This window comes from Chiloscyllium punctatum, chromosome 33, assembly GCF_047496795.1.
Source record: "Chiloscyllium punctatum isolate Juve2018m chromosome 33, sChiPun1.3, whole genome shotgun sequence".
NCBI classification, from domain to species: Eukaryota; Metazoa; Chordata; class Chondrichthyes; order Orectolobiformes; family Hemiscylliidae; genus Chiloscyllium; species Chiloscyllium punctatum.
In genome coordinates, this window is record NC_092771.1 from 73,927,754 (window position 1) to 73,948,862 (window position 21,109).

The following is a 21,109-nucleotide window of genomic DNA, read 5'->3' on the forward strand; positions in this document are numbered from 1 at the left end:
GGTAGAGGGTTGCAATATCCTGGCAAAGTTTGCAATGTTCTTCATGCTGTGCAGATAGTCCGGTTTATGGAGTAGTCCACCAGCACGGTCTGCTTAGCTCTCAATCTTAGCCATTACCTTACCCCAGTTTATGGTGTCTGTGCTGATTCTGTGAAGCAGATTCAAAATTTGAGGCAATGGACCATTCCAGCTGATCTGGCAATGTCTTTCTTCAATGTACCCATTCTTGTGATTGTGCCCACTGTTGTCTCACTTATCCAGTTATTCCAATCCCCCCATCTCCCTATCCACATTTTCACCAAATTATCAGTTAATTAATTATTTGGTTTTTTTTCTGTATCTTTCCCTGGCCTTGGCTTTTGACTCCCTCGTGTATCGAGTGCTGGAATGGTGAACTTCAGAAACATTGAAATGGTATGTGTCAGGCTGTTGTTCACTTCCCGATGTGTCCCATGTGGTGCTCCATGGACAGCGGTGTTTCAGTAGCTCTAACTCACGTGATTGAAATTTGGTATGTGCCTGATCACGGAATGCCTCTTGTTTGTCTCTCCCAGTTGATTGTGCAGTCAGTAAAACGAGGAATACCCTTGAGTATAATTGTAAAGGACCAGGCATCTAACTTGTAGCTGAGGGGCTTTTGACTGACTCCTGTTATTGAAAAGTTAATGGAACTGCTGGGGATGGTTTGCTGGAGGTTGTGCTGTGAGCTACCTCAGACATTCCGGACAACCTGAAGATTTGGTGACCCAACTCTGAATGGAACATGGGGACTGCAGTTACAGCATCTGGGTCTGTAACATGAACAACAAATGGAGCAGAGGCTACAGAGAGGGGAAGCTCTGAAACCACGAAGTGAGTGTGTGCCGGGAAAGTGATCAGTGTCTGTGTCTTAGTCTGGACAAGTACACACTCACACTCTCCCCATTACATACACTGATGCACACTCTCCCTATCTGCACCTCACACACATTCACACTGCCCCTCTCTCACGTTCCACACACGCACACCAATAAGTCACACACACGGATGAACACTGACCCTCTCTCTCTCCCTCGCGCACACACACGCACAATCCACCTCACTCTCTCTCACATACAGAATGTGTGTCTCTCACTCCCCTTCACGCAGACACGCCATCTCTCACACACATACGCACACGCACTACTCCTACTTTGTAAATAAAACCAGTCTGACTCCAGGTCAAGACACAGACAGAGTGCAAACAAGGCCTCAAGCTTAGAATACATTATCTGACCACAAGTGTTACTTCATTTACATCGATAGTACCTGAAGGTATCTCCAGGCAGTGACTTGAAATAAATCCTGTGATTTGTATTTTAATTGATCAAAACCGCATCACCATTCTAACTAATTAAGTACTTAAGAGCAATCTTAGGTGTGTACAATTCATATGCATGAGTTGTAAAACCATTTGATCTTGGCTAAAGATGGCTGGAAGTGAAGACCTTACGGTGGAACCGTTGATGAACAGTGGAAGGCTTTCAAAACAATTTTTCAACGTTCTCAGCAACAGCATATAATGGTGAAATGGAAGGACTGTAGGAAAAGGATAATCTACCATGAATGTCTCAGGAAATAAGGGAGGCTATCAAATTAAAAGAAATGGCATAAATAATGCCAAAGACCAGTGGGAAAGTAGAAGATTGGGAAAACTTTAAATGTCAAAATAATGTCAAAACCGTTAAATGTCAAAATAAAGCAACAAAAAGTTATGAAGACACATCAGATAGGTTATGAGAGTAAACTACCTCAGAATATAAAGACAGATAGCAAACTATTCTATAAATATACAAAACGAAATGAATTGCTAAGGTAAGCAATTGTCCTTTAGAGGGTGAGAAGTGGGATCCAGTAATGAGATATGAGGAAATGGACAAAGAATTGAAGAGTTATTTAGTTGGTCTACACAATGAAGGACACTAATAACATGTCAGTAATTGTCAAAGGCAGGAAGGTAAGTGAGTACCTGGAAACAACCATTCCCAAGAGAGAGATAGTGTTGGGCAAGCTAATGGAGCCAAATGTAGACAAGTTTCCTGGCCCTGATAGAATGTATCCCAAGGTACTAACAGAAGTGATGAGAGAAGTAGCAAATGCACTTGTGAATTTTTTTCTGATTTCACTGGACTCTGATACAATTCCAACAAATTGGAAAATAGGAGTTCAGGCACCACTGTTTAACAAGGGAGATAGACAAAACATGGGAATTATAGACCAGTTAGCCTAACATCTGTAGGAGAAAATATTTCAATCTATAATCAAGGAATAAATGGCAATGCATCTTGATAGAAATTGTCTTGTTGGGCAGACACAGAATTGGTTAATGAAAGGCAGGCCACGTTTAACTAACCTACTGGAATTTTATGAAGGCATTACAACTGCAGGGACCCAGTAGGTGTGGTGTACTGAGATTTCCAAAAGACATTCAATATAGTGACGCCAAAAAGGCTGCTGCGTAAGGTGTGGCATTACGGGCAATGCATTAACATGGATAGGGGATTGGTTAACTAACATGAAGCAACGAGTGGGAATACATGATGGTTTTTCTAGTTGCTGATCAGTGACTAGTGAAGTGCCTCAGAGGTCGGTGCTGGGACTGCAATTATTCACAGCTTACATAGATGATTTGGAGTAGGGGACCACGTGTAGTGTCTCAAAGGTTGCAGACGATACTAACATGAGTGGCAGAGTAAAGTGTGCAGAGGATGGTTAAACTTTACAAAAGGACATAAAGAGTTGAAGTGAGTGTGTCAAGGTTTGGCAGATGGAGTGCAATTATAATAAGTGTAAAATCATCCAATTTGGTAGGAACAATACTAAAGAGGACTCTTATTTGAATTGTTTAATAAATGCAGCATGCTCTTGTGCAAAGGGACCTGGGTGTCCTTGTGCATGAATCACAGAAGCTGGTCTGTAGTGTCAACAGGTAATTAACAAAGCAAATTGAATGTTGTCCTTCATTGTGAAAGGGATTGAGTGTAAAAGTAGGGAGGTTATGTTGCAGATTTAAAGGGTACTGGGGAGACCACACCTGTAGTACGTGCAGTTTTGTTCTCCCCATCTGAGAAAGGAAATACTGGCACTACAATGTATGCAGAAGAGGCTCGTTAGGTTGGTTCCAGAGGTAAGGGGTCTGGTTATGAAGAGAGACTGAATAGATTGGAATTATACATTGATTGGAATTTGAAAGAATGAGGGAGGAAGGAATAGATACATTTATAATTGTGAAGGGAGTAGGTACGATAGAAATATAAAGGATGTTTCCAGAAGCATGTGAAATTAGATAACAGGGCAAACCCTCCAAACTATATGGAGCAGACTTAGGACTGAATTGAGAAGGAACGTCTTGACCAAGAAGCTTGTGAATCTGTGGAATTCTTGAGGATTTGTCATTGAATGTGTTTGAACTCATATAGATAATTTTTTGAAGATTAAAGTAATTAAGGATTATGGTGAGTGGGCGGGTAAGTGGAGCTGAGGCCATGAAATTATCAGCCATTATCTTATTGAATGGTGGCACAGGATTGAAGGGCCCAATGGCCTACTCCTGCTCCTAGTTTGTACGTTCTTATGTAATGGGTAAACATGAAATGGGAATGTATTTGACAAACTGACTGGTCGATGCATACAGAGAGGAAATGGATGCAATGCATTTAGATTTTCAGAAAGATCTTGATAAAGACTATGGCCGAGTGTGTAAACTCAAATGTTACGGCATTGGGACTAAAATATGAACATGATTTGAGAATAGGAGAACTGACACGAAACAGTGAACAGGAATAAAACAATCTGTTTTGAAGTTGAAGGATCATGGTGTGTCGTAGGGATTAGTGATTGTGACACAGCTATTCTCAATGCATACCAAACATTTAGGTGAGGGAATCAAATGCAATATTTCTCAGTCTGCTGACAGCACTAAATGATGTCGGATTGTTAGTGGGTGAGGAGGATTTTAAAAAAGCTCCAAAGTGATTGAGACAAGTGGAGTGAATGGACAAATACGTGGCAGATGAAGATCAGTGGGGGTGGATGTGATGGTGTGTACTTTGATAGGTACAATAGAACAGCAACCTATCATTTGAAAAGGGATTGTATGAAACATGTTGGTCTTTAAAGGGATTTATGTTCTTTCTTTTTTTCCTGTTGCGCAGCCCTCCGAGGTCAGTGCAGGGCAGTGAGTTCTGAACCCAGAAGTCAATATTGGGAATGGCATTGGCACGCTGACCAGTGTACACAAACCCACCAAGTGGAGAGCTGTAACATTTAAAAGGATCTGTATCTCCTTGTACACCAGTCACTGAAAGCAAGATTACAAGAGCAGAAAGCAAATTTCTAGGGGATTGACTGACAGGAGTAAGGGTGTCTTACTGCAGCTGTACAGGGCCTCGGTGAGAACCCATCTCGAACATTGTGCAGTATTGTGTGCAATTTTGGTCTCCTTACCTAATAAAGGACAAACCTGACATTGAGAGAGTGCAGTGAAGGATGACTACACTGATCTCTGGAATGACAGGCTTGTTGTGAGAGCAGAGTTTGGGGCGTTTGGGCCTGTATTCCATGGGTTTCAGGAAAATGAGTGGAGATCTCAGTGAAACATAGAAAACTCTGACAGTGTGAGACATATTGGAAGATGATAATTCCCTTGCCTGGGACGTCTAAAACAAGAGGCCACAGTATTAGGTACAGGCAAGCAGTCTGCATTGTGATGAGAATAAATGTCTGCACTCAGTGACTGGTGACTCTGGGAATTTCTCCCCCACATAAGCCGTGGAACACAAGGCACTGAATATGAATAAGGATTTCTCGACACGAAAGGGAGCGGGAGGCATCTGGAGTATGGCTGTCACAAGCTCTCAGACGTTAGGAAGGAGGTATCTGCAGAGTCAACAGGAATGTGTTTCCCATTCCCTTTTCCGATACTGAAGCTGGTGCCGGGAGTTCTGTCAGTTTTATCCTTCCAAACCTCAGAGCAGTTTGATACAATTTCGTGTCCTACGTTGCCGTTTTAGAGACCATTGAAAAGTTTATCACATGCATGAGTATATAGTATCGTTTAGGCCAGACCAGGAATGCATGGAATTCACCAGGCCAGAATTCACTTCCTGAATGTACATTGATGAAGCAAATTGGAGTTTGCAATCGGCATTGATTTCAGCATCGTCGTTACTGATACCAGATTGTAGATCTCGATATGTTGTTAATTTCTATTAAATTCCATCCGCTGCCAGGGCATTAGCCTGGTCTGGATTAGTAATCCAGTGATATTTCCACAACAGCACCATCTCCACGTAGGGACCTATTGGAAACCACACTGAGCTGGTTATTTCTGTGTGGTTTAACAGATCTGTCAAAAAGAACTTCTACCAGTTTAACTATCGTGATGGGACTGAGGGGGTGGCAAATGGTCAGATTGTATTTATTCTCCTCTTCGCAGACTGGACATAGTTGAGTAATTTTCCACATTGCCAAGAAGATATCAGAGTTGGAGCTGGAATGAAACAGCTTCCCCCAGGGACACGGTTCTTGTGCAGCACAAGTCTTCAGTCCTGTTGCAGGAATCGTGTCAGGGCCCTTTGCCCTTGTCGTATCTACTGTGTTCAGCTATTTCTTCATGTCGCTTGCAGCAAATTGAATTGATTGAAGACTGGCACCTGTGATTCTGTGGGCATCATGGCGAGGGTGAGGAGGATCATCCACTCAACACGTCTGGCGGAATATCTTGCCAAAACTACATCATTAGCTTTTACACTGATGTACAGGACTGTTCCATTATTTAGGATGGGGATAATAGTGAGCCCTCTCCTCCATGAGATTGTTTAACCGTCCATCACCATTTATGGCTGGATGTGACAGTACTGTTGGTTTTTTGGTGTTGGGATCATTACACCCTCTCTATCAGATGTTATTGCTGCTGTTTGTAATGTAGACAGTCAATTATGGTCGCCTTAAAGGGTTGTCATCAGGTTTAGGTACCCACGATTGGGACACTGGCACGTTCACCTATACATCACTGAACCATAGATCAACTTGGTTGGAATGGTAGACTGAGGGATTATCCCATGAAAAAACGTTACGGATTGTGCTTGAATTGAATTCTGTTTCTGCTGCTGCTGTTGTCTGCAGAACCACATCAATGTCAGGAATTCTCTATTTAAGAAAGTTTGGAGAGTTAGATCATTTAAAATATCTGCAGATGAGCTTTGGCGTGGCAACGAATTGAATGCAATGAAGGACTAGTGAAGAAGGAGGAGTGAAAAAGTCATAGACTCTTAGAATCATACAATAAACAAACAGACATTTTGGCTCAACTCGTCCATGCTCACCTGGTTTCCTAAACTGAATGATTACTATTTTTCTTCTTTAGGCACACACACCTCCAAACCTTTGCTATTCATGTACACATCCAATTGTCTTTCAAATGTTGTAACTGTATTCCCCAATGCTACTACCTCTGAAAACTCACTACATATACACACCACCCTCTGTGAGAAACAACTGTCCCTTAGATCTCTTTTAAATGTCTTCTCTCTCACCTTAAACCTATCTTCTCTGATTCTGGACACACCCACCCGGAAGAAATGATCTTGTCTATTCATCCTGTCCATGCCTCTCATGATGTAATAAAGGTCACCTCTCAGCCTCCAACGCAAAAGGAACAAAATCCCAGCCTATCCTTATATCTCAAAACTTCCTGTCTCCGTCACATCATTTTAAATACTTTTGTCCCCTTCTCAGTTTATAACATTCTTCCAATAGCAGGACAACAAGAATTGCTTCAAATGTGGCCTGACCATTCTCTTGTAGAGCCACAACATGATGTGCCAATTCCTATAATCAATCCTCTGACCGATGGAAGTCAGCTTGCCTTATGGCTTATATACTGTCCTGTCAATCTGCGACTCCACTTTCACGGAACTGTGCACCTGGAACCTGGATTTCCCTGTTTGGCAACACTTCCCAGCGCGCTACTATTTTCTGAATAAATCCTACACTCGTTTGTCTAACAAAATGCAACATCTCGCATTTATCTGCATGAAGATCCATCAGCCAATCCTCAGCCCACTTGTCAAGTAGATCAAGATATCTTTGTTCTCTAAGATAGCCTTCTTCACTGTCCACCATAACTCCAATTTTGGGGGTTTCATCTACAAATTACTATCTCCGGTTCCAATGTTCTCATCCAAACCATTTACAAAAACAATGAACAAGAGCAGCCTGGTCGTTGTGGCACAACGCTGGACACAGGCCTCCAATTGGAACAGCAAATCTCTCACAGCACCCTCTGTCTCCTACAGTCAAGTCAGTTTTGTATCTAATTGGATAGCTCTCCCTGATCTCCTGTGCTCTAACCTTATTAAACAGACTACCATGTGGAACCTTGTTGGGCCTCAATAAGGTCCACATAGACAACGTATGTTGCTTTACCTTCATCTATCTTCCTGATCACCTCTTCAAAAACTCCAATCTAGTTTGTGAAACATGGATTCCCAGACAAAAAGCCGTGCTCAATATCCCTAATCAGTCCTTGCCTTTCCAAATGCATGTAAATCCTGCCTCTCAGAATCTCCTACAAACACTTCTCCACTCTTGACATCAAACTCACTGGTCTGTAGTTCCCTGGGTTTTCTTTGCAGCCAAATTACAAATAATGTAACAACATTAGCTGGCTTCTGTCCTCCAGGACCTCAACCGTGGCTGTCAATGATACACATAAGAAAGTCAAGAGAACTTCAGATTTCGTAAACCAGAAACTAAGACAGAAATGTGCTGGAAAAGCTCTGCAGGTCTGGCAACATCTGTGCAGAGAGATCCGATTTAATATGTTACAACACGGGGGAAACCTTCCCCCCCCCCCCACCACCACCCCATCTCCACCATCCCGCGCTAATTTAAACTTGAAACACAGAAAAGATTTAACCCATGCTGTAATGTGTAAAAATTCGGAAATCCAATAACCACCCTAAAGGTCACTATTTAAAGCAAAAATTAACATTTTTTAAAGTCTAACGGGGAATAATTACCTAACAACTTTTTGCAACTCCTTTCTCTGACCTATCTTTTACTTACTCTTCGACAATACTGGTCCGATACTCCCCCTACCCCTAATTAAGATATACCAAAACATTCAAATTTCAGAACCAGCCAGCAGTCGAATCTTCTCTTAGTATCGTCCTCTGTCTTTGCTTCTTCTCCTTAGAGTTTCTGTGTCACAGGTCATTGATAAATAAAGGTACGTTTCAGAGAGCTATTCTCCGGGCAGTCTGCAAATGTTGGTGGCGTGGTAGTTCTCCCCTAACTAGTCAATTTTCTTTTCAGCCTTCTATCCCAAATCATCGGGTAATTTCCTTTTTTTATAATATTGCGAAATGCCAAATTTAAACTCGATTGTAGTTTAGCTTCTTGGGACATAATTTAAATGGATTGATCAAATGTGATTTTATTTTTTATCTCATAGCAACCCAGGTACTGCAAGCTGCTGGACCACATGTTACATTGTAAATTTTCCAGAACTCACTGTGCTTGGAAATCCTTCAACTCTCTTAAAGGTACAATACCCTTTACACATTCATAACCCCTTCTCTCTCAAAAAAGAACAATCATAATGAAAACACGGTCTCATTTGTTTTTCTATTCTTTCAACACATTACCATAACATACAGCTAACCTAAATCTAAGTTCACCTTAACTTCTTCCCCTTTACCTATATTTAACATTGGATAATTACAAATCTCGTCTAATCTTTATCAGTTAAATCTGTGAGAACGCATCTGAGATTACATACTTACCACACGCTACGTGTACGATTTTTAAATTAAAAGTCTGTAACATAAGACTGCAATGAAATAGTCTTTTTAAATTAAAAGTCTGTAACATAAGACTCCAATGAAATAGCCTTGAAAGCGTTCAAAGAATGTAAGCAGATTGGGCTCCATGTACACATCCATCTCCAACACTCTGTTTGTGAGTACACATTAAAATGTTATAAGGCTAGTACCAAACTCAATAGTCATTTCTCAATCGTGGAATACTTTCTCTGGTGGATGTTGAGCTTCTTTCAAAAGGACGATCCCATCTCATCACAGTGCAGCTCCAACTCCTATGTCACTCACATCGACGGCAACTTTGAAATGTTTTCAAGCGTTTGGTGTAGCTGAGACTGGTTTGGTGCTCAATATTTCTTTTTAATGGTCGAATGCCTCCTGGCATTGTTCTGTCAACCAATACTTTGTGTTTTTCTTCAGCAAGTCGGTTAACAGTGCCACTACACTGCTGACATTTGGAACAAACTTCCGATAGAATCCGCTGACTCCGAAGGAGCGAAGCACCTTTTTCTTCGAGGTTGGCAGTGGAAATTCCTCGGTTGCTTTTGTCTTTGCGTTCCATGGGATCAACCTTCCATGACAGATATTTTGTCCCTAGAACATCATGTCTGCTTTCACAAATTGTGTTTTGTTTAATTTTATCACTGGTTTTGTTTCTCGTATTCGTTCAAAAAGCTCTGCCAACTGTATCAAGTGATCTTTCCAGGACTTAGTAAAGAGCACTACATCCGTCTAAACGGACTGCAAAGTTTATTAATCAGGCCACAACTCTGTTCATGAGTCTTTGGAATGTGTTGGGTGTGTTCGTCATTCCAAAGGGCATTACTTTGAATTGATACAGACCATTTGGTGTTACAATTCAGAAATTTATTTCACTGTCTCTGATAAAGGTACCTGCCAGAAACCACGCATTAAATCCAACTTCGTGATGTAACTGACTTGTCCAACTTTCTCGATACAGTCCTCCAATGTTGGTATTGGATTTAAGTCTGATTTTGTAACAGTATCGATCTTCCAATAATCCAAGCAAAATCATTAAGACCCATCCGGTTTGGGAACTAAGATGATCGGCGAGCTCCACTCGTTCGGGCTTGGTTCGATGATGTCCTCATTGAGCATATCCTCCACCTCCTTCTGGACCTGTCTGGCTTTGAGGTATAAAGCCGATATGGATTGTTTTATAGGAACAGTACTCTCTAGAACAACTTCATATACAATAGTCCCCACCATATGATTCTAACATATGTCCTCATATTGCAATAACAAACCTTTCAACTGTGTTCTATGCACCCGAGACAGATAGTTTACTAATCTACCCCACTGCTCAAGGACTTCTACGTTTTTGACACATTTTGAGGCACATCAAAATCCACGACATTTGGATTTGATTCCTCACTCTGTGGGGGAGTAAATACCACCTGTTTCTCCAATTATAAGTGCACACTCACTTATAAGTCACATGAAGTGGTCTTCAAATGTGGGAATTGGCAACAAAGCTGCTAGTTTCATTACTGCCTGTGGCCTACCTACCATTTGGCATGAATGACATGTATGCAAAACATTAACCACACATTTGTGCATTCCAGGTCATTAAAAATGTTTTTGTCCCTGAGCCCGAGTCTTTCGTACCCCTAGGTGACCGCCTACAGGTAGTTCATATGCTACCTGTAAAACTTCCTGTCTCTATGCTACTAGCAACACAATCTGGTGCACCTCAGCACATTTCTCCTCTGCACTAACCTGATGTGGTCTCTATTTCTGTCTTAAGCTCTATCTTTCAGATAACAACTCTCATGAATATCCTCTGTCGCCTTTTCAGAGTACACTTCACATATATATCTTTTATCGTCTTGTCTGTCTGTTGCAAGTCCCTTAGCCTTTCAGGACAAAACACCTCTGTCTGATCCACTGCCTGTTCAGGTTTTCCCTGCACCATTACGGCAAACAGGGTGTCCGTTAACTGAATCTCAACTCCTTCATCTTTGTCTATAGTTTGTCCTTCGTGCAGTGACTTATAATAGTGGGATATGGTGACTGCACAGCCTGGGAAAATACCAGGATATTTCCAATTTAACACTTCAGTTTCTTTGTCTTCCTTGGGCTTCTCCACAACAAGGGATGTCACTCCCAACTTGGACCCTGCTAAACCCTTCCCAAGAACAAACTGCATTCCTGCATGTGACAGTCTGTCAATCTTTCCCGCTATAACTTCCCCAGTCTTGATTAGGCACTCCAACCCTATCTTACATAGGGAAATGCTAAATTTCTGTACAGCTTTCCCATAAATTAATGCATTCCCGGGTAACAGATCAGAAAGACTTCAAATTCATTCATCTCTTCCTATTATCAACTGGTTAGATCATGTATCTCTCAAAATGATAACTTCTTGCTCTTCTACCCCTGCTATTTCTGAGTAAACTTTACTCACAGACGCAAATTCTTTATAGAGATCAGGTACTAACTCCATACCCAGCCCCTGCCTTGGTTGTGCACTTTCCTGCAGCTCTTCGATCTTGTTGGGGTTTCCTTTAAATCTTTCACTAATGCCACTGGCTTAGCTTCGTTTACCACATCTTTTCCAACAGTCCTTTTCTTAACAATCAGCACTGTGACCATACATTAACCTCCTTATGTCGGTGAAAACACCTTTTCCCAATGCCCTTCGGAAACCACCGGCACTCTAATTTTCTGTGTTCCACTCCATTACAGTGAAAACACCTGAGGCCTTTCACCTCCTTTTCACACTCTTGGGCAGCGTCTTTAACCTGTGGTAAACTCATATGTTCTGCTCTTTCTTTTATAGTGTAGCATCTCCCCTTCTCCCAAACTCTATTCCTCGCAGGACAAAATTCTGGCTGGAAGCTTCTTATGCAGCAGCATGTATTCATCTATTAATTCTCCTGCCCTTCTCAATTTCTGAACTTTCTCTGCCTCCACGTGAATTATTATCACCTCTGGAAGTGAGATTTTAAACTCCAGCAGAATAATCTCCCTTCGAGCCTCTCAAGTCTTAGCTATCTTTAAAGCCTGCACCCATCTATCAAAATGCCTATGTTTAATTCTTTCGAACTCATCATAAGCATGATCTTGTTCCTTCCTTATGTTTCCGAACTGCTATCTATATGCTTCCAGTGCCAGTTCGTAAGCACATAAAATACCTTGTTTCACGTCTTCATAATCTCTTGACCCCTCAACTGGCAGGGCAGCAAATACCTCACAAACTGTGCCTACCAGCTGAGCCTGAACTACCATTCCCCATAAATCCTTTCACCACTCTACCTGCCTAGCCATTTTTTCAGATTAAATAAAGAATGCTTCAACATCTTTCTCATCAAAATGTGGCAGAATTTTGACATAGTTGTATAAATCACTAATGTCCCTTTTACTCTCCAGCCTGTTCACTTGAGTTTGCTTACAAAATCACAACTTCTCAAGTTCAAATTCACTCTCCCTTTGCTCAGCTGAGAACCTTCTCCTCTCTTTTTAATCCCGCCTCTCTCTTCCCTCTTGCTTTCTCTTTCTTCTCTCTCTTTCTCTCTCCCTTTGTTTATCTTTAAAACTACATTTTCTTCTATTGTAATTCAAGTTTTTTCAAAATATCCTACACTTTTCTGTTTCTCTGGCACACCTTATTGTTTGAATAATTTCCTGACAATTTCACCTCTACTCTTGTTCTTGTTTAAACCCAAATCTAAATTCTTTGCTAATTCTAAATGTTTAGCCTTTATTTTTCTTCTAAATGCCTTCGGCAAATGTGAGAATCATCTTAAAACCCCAGAATCACTTTAACATTTTTAAAGAGCCATTTCTCTCACCTTAAATTTAACTAACCACAAGTCATGAAATTAAACAAAGTGACTCGTCGACTTTTTATTTAAAGCTCTCGGATAATAACGTGTAAATGATTAAATCTACTGTGCATTTTCATACCACAAATGCATTTAACTCTGCCCAAATCTCAGACTGGATCTGTCTAAACTTGTTCAAATCGCAGACAAAAGGCCCCAAACTGTTATGACACAGGGGAAACCCCTCTTCTAATCTGAACCAGCCACAAAGAAAAAAGTGCACCTCATGCTGGAATCTGTTAAATTTCGAGAGGCAAAGATTCATTTACAGATGTCACTAGTTAAAGTAAATTTAACAATTTTGTTACTTAAGTCCAACAGAGAATATTAAAATGAACAACTATTTAGAACTCGTTTCATTAAACCTATCTTTTACCTCCCACTCTACAATACTGGTCCGATGAAAGAAAACACCATGATTAAGACTTGAAAAAAATAGAATCACGTTTCAAAATCAGTCCGCTTTGTCAATTCTCCTTTGTAGATTTTTCTCTGTAGATTTTTATCTCGGTTGGCTTTGATGTTCTGCTGTGCAAACGTCTTACAGACAGGTACCTTTCAGAAAGCTCTTCAGCTAGCAGTCTATCTTTGTGGATGCCCTTGGCAGTTCTCTCCCTAAATGTTCAAACTGTCCAGTTTTACACCTCAAAACATTGGCTTATTTAATTGATTTTGATGTCATCAAATGCAGTATATTTCAAACTCCATTGGATTTCAGAGTGTTTGGGCATGGTTAAACTGACTGGCCGAATTTGAATTTGATTTGGTACCATGACAACTCAGACTCACTATTTGTTTCACAGTCAAATGTTACATTTTAACTTTTTTTTTCAGAACAATGTACACCTCTACACCTTCATATCAATATCGTTTGTCAGCCCTATGTAGTTTTCCATGAATTTGATCACCTAAGTTCACATAATAGACTTTTTCAAAATAAGACCCGCTTTCTCTCATCCTTCCTTTGTCTCAATCCTTCTTTGCCCATACTGAGCCTTATGAACTCTTGATGGTGTTTTTTATTTTTGTTTTTGCTGAAGCGGGAAACAGATACTTATAACTGTTTGTACAAGCATATCTCGCTTAACCTACACCCCTCTTCCACTTTCATTTTTCAGCCTTGCGATTGTTGCAGATAACAACATTTATAATTACTCCTCACAATTCCCCCTTTCTATTTTTACATTCAATTGTTGTTTCTGCAATTTTTCCTTTAAGCATCGCCCCCAAAATTCACAAGCATCATTCCAGAGACTTCATCCATCTTGGTCTCACTCATCCCCTCATTATTTATTAGAAAAACGTCCTTCTACCCGATTCCCTTTTCGGGGCATCTGTTTCATTCAGGCTGTCTCAATCAGTCTTTGGGTGAGCACTCAAATACAGGGTATAATGCAACAGCCACTGGCTACCAATACCCTGGCTACTACTATCAGGGAAGTAAGGATGGAAACCACCATTCCCTTCCATTTTCTGAACAATGATTGAAGCCATCCCGTGAGAGATGTGTCTTCTCCTGAATTATCAGCAGTTCCTCTGCTAAGGCAGTCAATTCCCTTACAGCCCGAGTAATTGAACCATCAGGAGCAGTGTTATTGGGAATGAAGGTAAAACAGCTTCCTCCTAACATCACACACACACACCCTTTTACCACTAGAATCCTATCAAGGGCCATTCTATTTTCCCATGCCATCCTACTTGTCGCATCAAGCTGTTCTGATATTCCTTTAAAAGCATCTCTTGTATAATTTATAAATCGCTGTTGGTTATAGAAAATGTAATTTATCCAATCTACATTTTTATTAACTGTCACCCACCAAAAGAGAGCTGACTCGCAGCCTGCTGCATCTGGTTGAGAGCCTTGAACTCATCAGGTACACCGCCCCCACCCCCCCCCCCCCCCCAACCCCAGGCACCCCTATAGAATTGAGGTAAATCCTGTCATCAAAAGAAGAATCTAAGAGTGATTTCTTACTCCTGCTCTTTTACCCTACTATCTTTTCCTTCTCAAATGCCAGGGTAAATGGAATTGCCAATTGTACTATTGCACATATCCCTCTCCAATTTGGAGGTAGGGTGGGTCTCAATATTTTGCCCCTACAGTAGCATCATAGATCCGCTTGGGGAAACTTCACTGCTGAGTAGTTCCCTCCATTGTCTGTATCGGTGAAATTCTTAATCTCTGTACATAATTTCAGTTTCCCCAAATCTCTAGACCAATTTGTACCTCGTCTATGCACATACGATGTGTGATTTCCAACTGCGGCTGAGAACATGGGGTGGGGGGGTGCTTTTAAGTCTTTCATCTCCAAGGGAGGGAACATCATAGATCGGGAGGTGCAGTTCCTATCATTCCATGCATTCTTATCCTGGTACAGGGCTAACATACGTTTCATACCCTTCCTGTCTCGCTTCCACCTGAGTGGAAAGGGAACGACCTGGGCCACAGGCCTACCGGAGGTACATGCATAGCAATTACTCTTGTTCAGACTTCCTACAGTGTACTTTACCCATTCAACTCAGGCATTTGCAACCCCGTACCCAGTTTCTATTTCAATGGTCTGTTTCAGTCCGTTATCTCTATAATTTTTACTACTTTAAAGTCATCGGGAGGGGTGAAAGGTTGTGCCTTATTATCCAGTAGTTCTGCCCGTTTTCCCTGTCCTACGCTAATTCGAAAACAACAGCCCAAGAAATCATTCCCGTTAGTTTTCATTTCTATCCCAAAAGTTAAATTTAATTTTACCTGATAGGTGCCACCCCTCCTTCTCCCAGAGTTGCTTCATGCGATGTTTCGTTATCGTTGAATATATTGGGTTACGCTGTATCGGGACAATGAAAAGCTGGTCAGAAGGTGGTCCAGTGTATTGTGACGAGACCATTATACCAAGTACCATCCCCCAGGCCATTCCCATAGGACTTAAGATGTATCTCTGAGCTGCGGTACTGTCCCTGATTATCTACATCCCCACAATTTACCAAGCTGCATGCATCGGCGTCTATTACTTGCGGGCTTTCAGACTCAGGAACCGTTAATAACACATATGAAATTGATGTTTAACAAAATCCCAATAATAAGAGAGCTATTATCATAACTCTAAGCATCCCCAGCATTCTAAAATCATGCTGAAGCAGCAAAAGACCTAAGATACAATCCTACAGAAATAAGCCCGCGCTCGCATCGCCAAAGTATAATCAGTTACTCAAAGTCTCTTTAGCCTGAGTTCCAGCGGGTCTTGCATTGATTCGGCTGTCCAGACTTCTTCCTCAACTGGAGATTCCACTGGCCCTTTGATCCGAGTGTAGTGAGTCCAGCCTTTCTCCACCGTCTTTATTGCCGTTTCGGTCAAAAGAGCATGGTACGGCCCTTCCCAGTCCGGTTGCAATTTAGCCAATGTCCTTGATTTTACTAAGAGCCAATCTCCCGGTCGAATCGGATGAACAGCGAATTAAAGGGGCGGGGTCTGTGCCAATAAACCCTGTTTCCTGAGGAAAGACAAAGAGGAGGACAAACCCAGTACATACTTCTTTCAGAACAAATCTTTAGTTTATGGGTTTGGCAGTGGCCAGACGATATGCCTCCTCCCATCCGGCTAAATGATCAACTATTACCAACATATGTCTCAGACTTCCCACTCGGGATAATTCGGTATAATCTACTTGGATGCTCTGGAATGTACTTAGCCCAGGTTCTCTCCCTCCTGGGACTTTTTTCCTTAACACTTTCTTGTTTACTTTTTTACGTGTTATGCATACCTCACATATCTGTTTGGCTATCGTATGTATCCCGTTGCAGCCATATTTCCTTCAGACTAAATCACACATTGTTTGCACTCCCCAGTGGCTCCCCTGATGTCAGACAGCCATCATTTCTCTCATCATCATTTTGTTTAACATTTCCCTTCCATCTGGGAACATCCAATGTCCCTCTTCTGTTTTTACATCCCCGAATGTTTTCAATTCTTTTCCCACCAGTAAATATTGGAGCTTCCCAAAGACCTGGGACAGTAGGTATTAGGGAATAAATCACCACTTGTGGGTTCAGGGCAGCGTCGTTAGTTACCTCATCAACCAGTAATGTAGCTTTCCATGCTTGAATTAACAATGAATTAATGCAGTCATGTTTTAAATTAACCGTGAATCAATACGACAGGTCACTGAGAATGTGTGAAAGTATCCTGCCAATTAATATTGATTCAGGCTAACACAATCGATTTATTATAAATATTAATTATTAATTATATAGATTATATAAATAAAATAATCATTATCTGTAATTCAGGGTGGAAACGCAACAAGTGACCAAAACTTTTTTTAAAAACTGTACTAGCGCAGTTCTGTTTGTTTACCAGTCACTTGTGATTTCTCATTCTGTTTCTGTATTTTTTTTGCCCGAGCACATTCATTTTTAAGAACCTCAACAGCGTTCATAGCACCATTTGCAGTTAATTCAATCCCCAATTTTGAGGCAGTATTTTGTCATGAACGCAAAACTGATTCTTTGTGCCTCTCATCACAAAACCGTCACCATAATCCAATTAACTCTTTCGTTCCTCCTCCCTTGGGCTTAAAATTTAAGGATGACCCTGCTGCCCCCATATCGACTAGGAAAACGACGTCCTTATTATAACGTCACACCTTTAAATTTATCAAGTGTTCCTGGTGGGCCTCATGGGGCAGGAACCCCTGACACTCCTATTCTTCATCGAAATTCATAAGCAATAACGCCCTCTCTTCCCTTTTTAGATCCGGACACTCCTGCTTAAAGTGAGCTGCTTTTACACAGTAATAACATCCCGCCTCTGGGGATGTTCACCTCGATCCCCGTCCCTGTCCACCAGACACCTTAACATCAACCCCTTTATTTTCAACATGCTGCCCACCACCATTCCGGTTTCCTTCTCTTTTTAGTTTGACCTTTTTTTATTAACTCATCACCCGTGGGCTATCATTATTTTTGCCTTTTGTTTCTGCTTCTCATGTTACGTTAGCAGAAGTTTGTTTGCTCCCTATAACTTCAAATGCCAATTCATCAATTTACGCTTGTCTAACGTTAAAGCCTGTTCCTAACTATACATTTTGGAACCTTACTTATAATATATATTTATATATTATAAATTCATTTATTCAGTATTCAATACTTAAAATGTAAAATGCATATAGTTCCCACCTTTGAAATCCACTATAATTACCCGGTTTCATTCCCTTAATTTAATCCTAAAATTAGTTTTCTTAAGTAGCCTTAACCAGTCATTGCTCAATTACAATACCATAGGTAGTGAAATAATCAGAGGTGTCTTAAAAGGATTTGTCTATTCAAGTTTTAAAAAGCTTCTAATACATGAATAATGGCCGAATCCAAGGACACAGATATTAAACATTGGATTTTTAAAATTACAATCTAATGTTGAACTGAAACGTCAATTGCCCTCCATACATCACTGATATGTAAGGATAAAAGATTAGTTAGAAACTGATAGTGAGGCAGTCATGACCTGTAAAAGAGCAGGAGTTAATATTTTATTTCATAATCACTGTAATATCCTTAACTTTAAAATAAATCATGTAAAATTTCCATAATACAAATCAGATTCAAAACAGTCTCGGATCTCAAGCTCCAGGGAGCAAAGCACAAACACGCAGTCACCAACAAACAAATGTGCATTCAAACCAAATCACAAATGGTTAAACTTTCTACCAGCTGTACAGGAATTGGGGTTAGAGTCCTTTGGGTGTGGTTGGGGTTAGAGTCTCCTAAATTTGACTAGATTAATCAATTGGCAAGGGAGACTCAAAGAATGATTCATCGAATGTATGAGGGATTATTTCTTCGAGTAACACCTCGAGGAACCAAACAGAGAACTGGCTTTGCTCCAATATAATGAAGACGGAGTGATAAGTCATACTGTAGTACAAGATCACCTCAGAAAGAGTGACCACAAAATGCTGCAGTTTCACATTCAGACTGAAACAGTGAAGAAAGAGTCACACATGTGAGGTTTAGAGTTGGACAATGATAATTTTACTGGCCTGTGGAAGGGCTTGGCCTGAATGGACTTGGCAAAAAACATAAAAGGTCGGCACAGTTGAAGAACAGTGGCAACTACTTCGGGAGATAGTCCAAACTCCTTAATTAAAGAGTAATCCCGAGTGGAAGAGGAATTTATAAAGGTGAAAAGTGATCCATATCTTAACAAGGAAGTCGATACTAACATAAAGGTGATGGCCTGGTGGCATTATCACCGACTGCTGCTTCAGATAATGTTCTGGGGACTCACGTTCAAATGCCGCCATTGCAGATGGTGGGATTTAAATTCAATATGAACCGAGAATTAAGAGTCTATTGATAATAGTGAATCTATTGCTTATTGTTTGAAACATCCATATGTTTCACGAATGTCCTATAGGACTGGAAACCGCCAACCTTACCTGATCTGATCTGCATGTGACTTCAAACCCACACAAATTTGCTTGACGCTTAACTGCCCTCTGGGCAATTAGGGAAGGACAATGAGTGCTGTCTAACCAGCGACGCCATCATCCTATGAATGGAATAAAGAAAAACGCTTTAATTGTTCGCAAACTTTTGCTAAAAACAAAATCAAAATGGCTACGAAGGAAAATGTGTCGAAAACATAAGAATTGATAAAGAATACTTCTCTGAGTAGGCAAAAAGTCAAAGAATGCTGAACGCCAATGTTGGCCTTTTAGAAAATGAAAACGGCGGGGTAGTAATGGGAAACTCAGAAGTGGCAGAGGTAAAGCCAACACTTCTTGCTTTCACAGTGGAAGATAATTTCTTCCCAAAACTTACAACAACTGCAAAGGATCTTGCTGGAAGTACGATGCTGAGGGAAAAAGGTATTAAATACATTGATGGGGTTAGAGGGAGGTCAGGCTCTCGGCCTGCACTCTATTATATTAAAAGAGGGAACAAGAGAGGTACCTAATGTGTTAGTTACGATATTCAACAAATCCTTTGACTCTAGAACTGTGCCGAACTATTGGAAAATTAATAATGTGACGCTTGTATTCTAAACAAGAGATAGGAAAAAATGACAAACTTTAGACCAGTGAGTTTTAACTCTGTGGTGGGGAAGTTTCTTCAGTCAACCATAACGTAGGAAATAACTGAACATTTAGAAAAACAAAAATCAGTTCACCACTGTCAGCACGGTTTCATGATGGGCAGGTTGTGCTTGACATACCTGCTGGTGTTCTTTGAGAACACAACAAACAATGTGGATCATTGGGATACAGCAACTGCTGTCCATCTAAACCTCAAAAGGCATTTGACAAGGTGCTGCATAAAGGACTGATCTAGCAGGTTAGATCCCGGGGGTTAAGGGTAGAATATTGAATTGGAAAAAAGATTGGCTTACTGACAGAACACAGAGTATCGGGATAACTGGTCTTTCTCTGCCAAACTAAAACTAGTGAGGTGCTGCAGGTTTCAGTTCTCAGACCTCAACTGTTTACAATCAATCCAAATGACTTGGAAGGAGAGACAGAGTGGAGCAACTAAATTCACATATGGTACTAAACTAGATGGCAATCAGACTGTAATACTGAAATAAAGAGTTTACAAAAGAGTATTAAAAATTGGGGCAGATTGTTATATCTGGCAGAGGGTGTTTAATGTGGTTAAGTACAAAGTTGAATTTCCTTCCGTCACTCCTAATTTCTATATTCTTGTGTTACTCCATCTGCAGTTCTTTGAATTTTATTCATGGTTGGTGGCTGGGGTGAATGACTCGTGGGTTTTGATCAAGGGAGGTGTAGGTTGCTCTGTGTCTCGGGAACAAGATATTAATGTGGAGAAAAGACCGCAGTCAGGCTTTGTTGATTCCCACAGCAGGCCTTGGCACCCAGCTGGCCTATCCCTGCGCTTTATTCCTGATGTTTAATTGTCTGAAGTAAACCACATCAAAATGTTGCAGTCCATAATTAGCATGCCCATTTCATAATAAAGACACAAATTACTATTCCGATCAGAAGTAAATACTTGGCAATTCTTTTGAGATGTCCATGACTATTTGTTGCAACTTCAGTCTGGGATGTGAGTGAAAAACACTTTAGCATTGTTGCAACTTTATATTTACATATTGAGTAAAGATGTAACATTATCAACACTGTTGGAAAGTGTCATACTGTATATCTTACGAAAAATATTTTGAACTATTATAAAAGAATACAAACATTGAAAAGATTAGAAAAGGAAGATGTGAAGAGGATATAAGTCTTTAATGAGGTCAGGGGAACGGGCAATTATTGATCTTTGGATCATAGTTGAGAAACTAATTCTGTTTTTGAGCATGTTGGAGAGTTGAATGGAAAAATTGCATTATTTCAATGAACAGATTGCGAAACGGAGGCACGAGGAATGGGGAATCTGGATCACAAAACAAACCTCTGCAT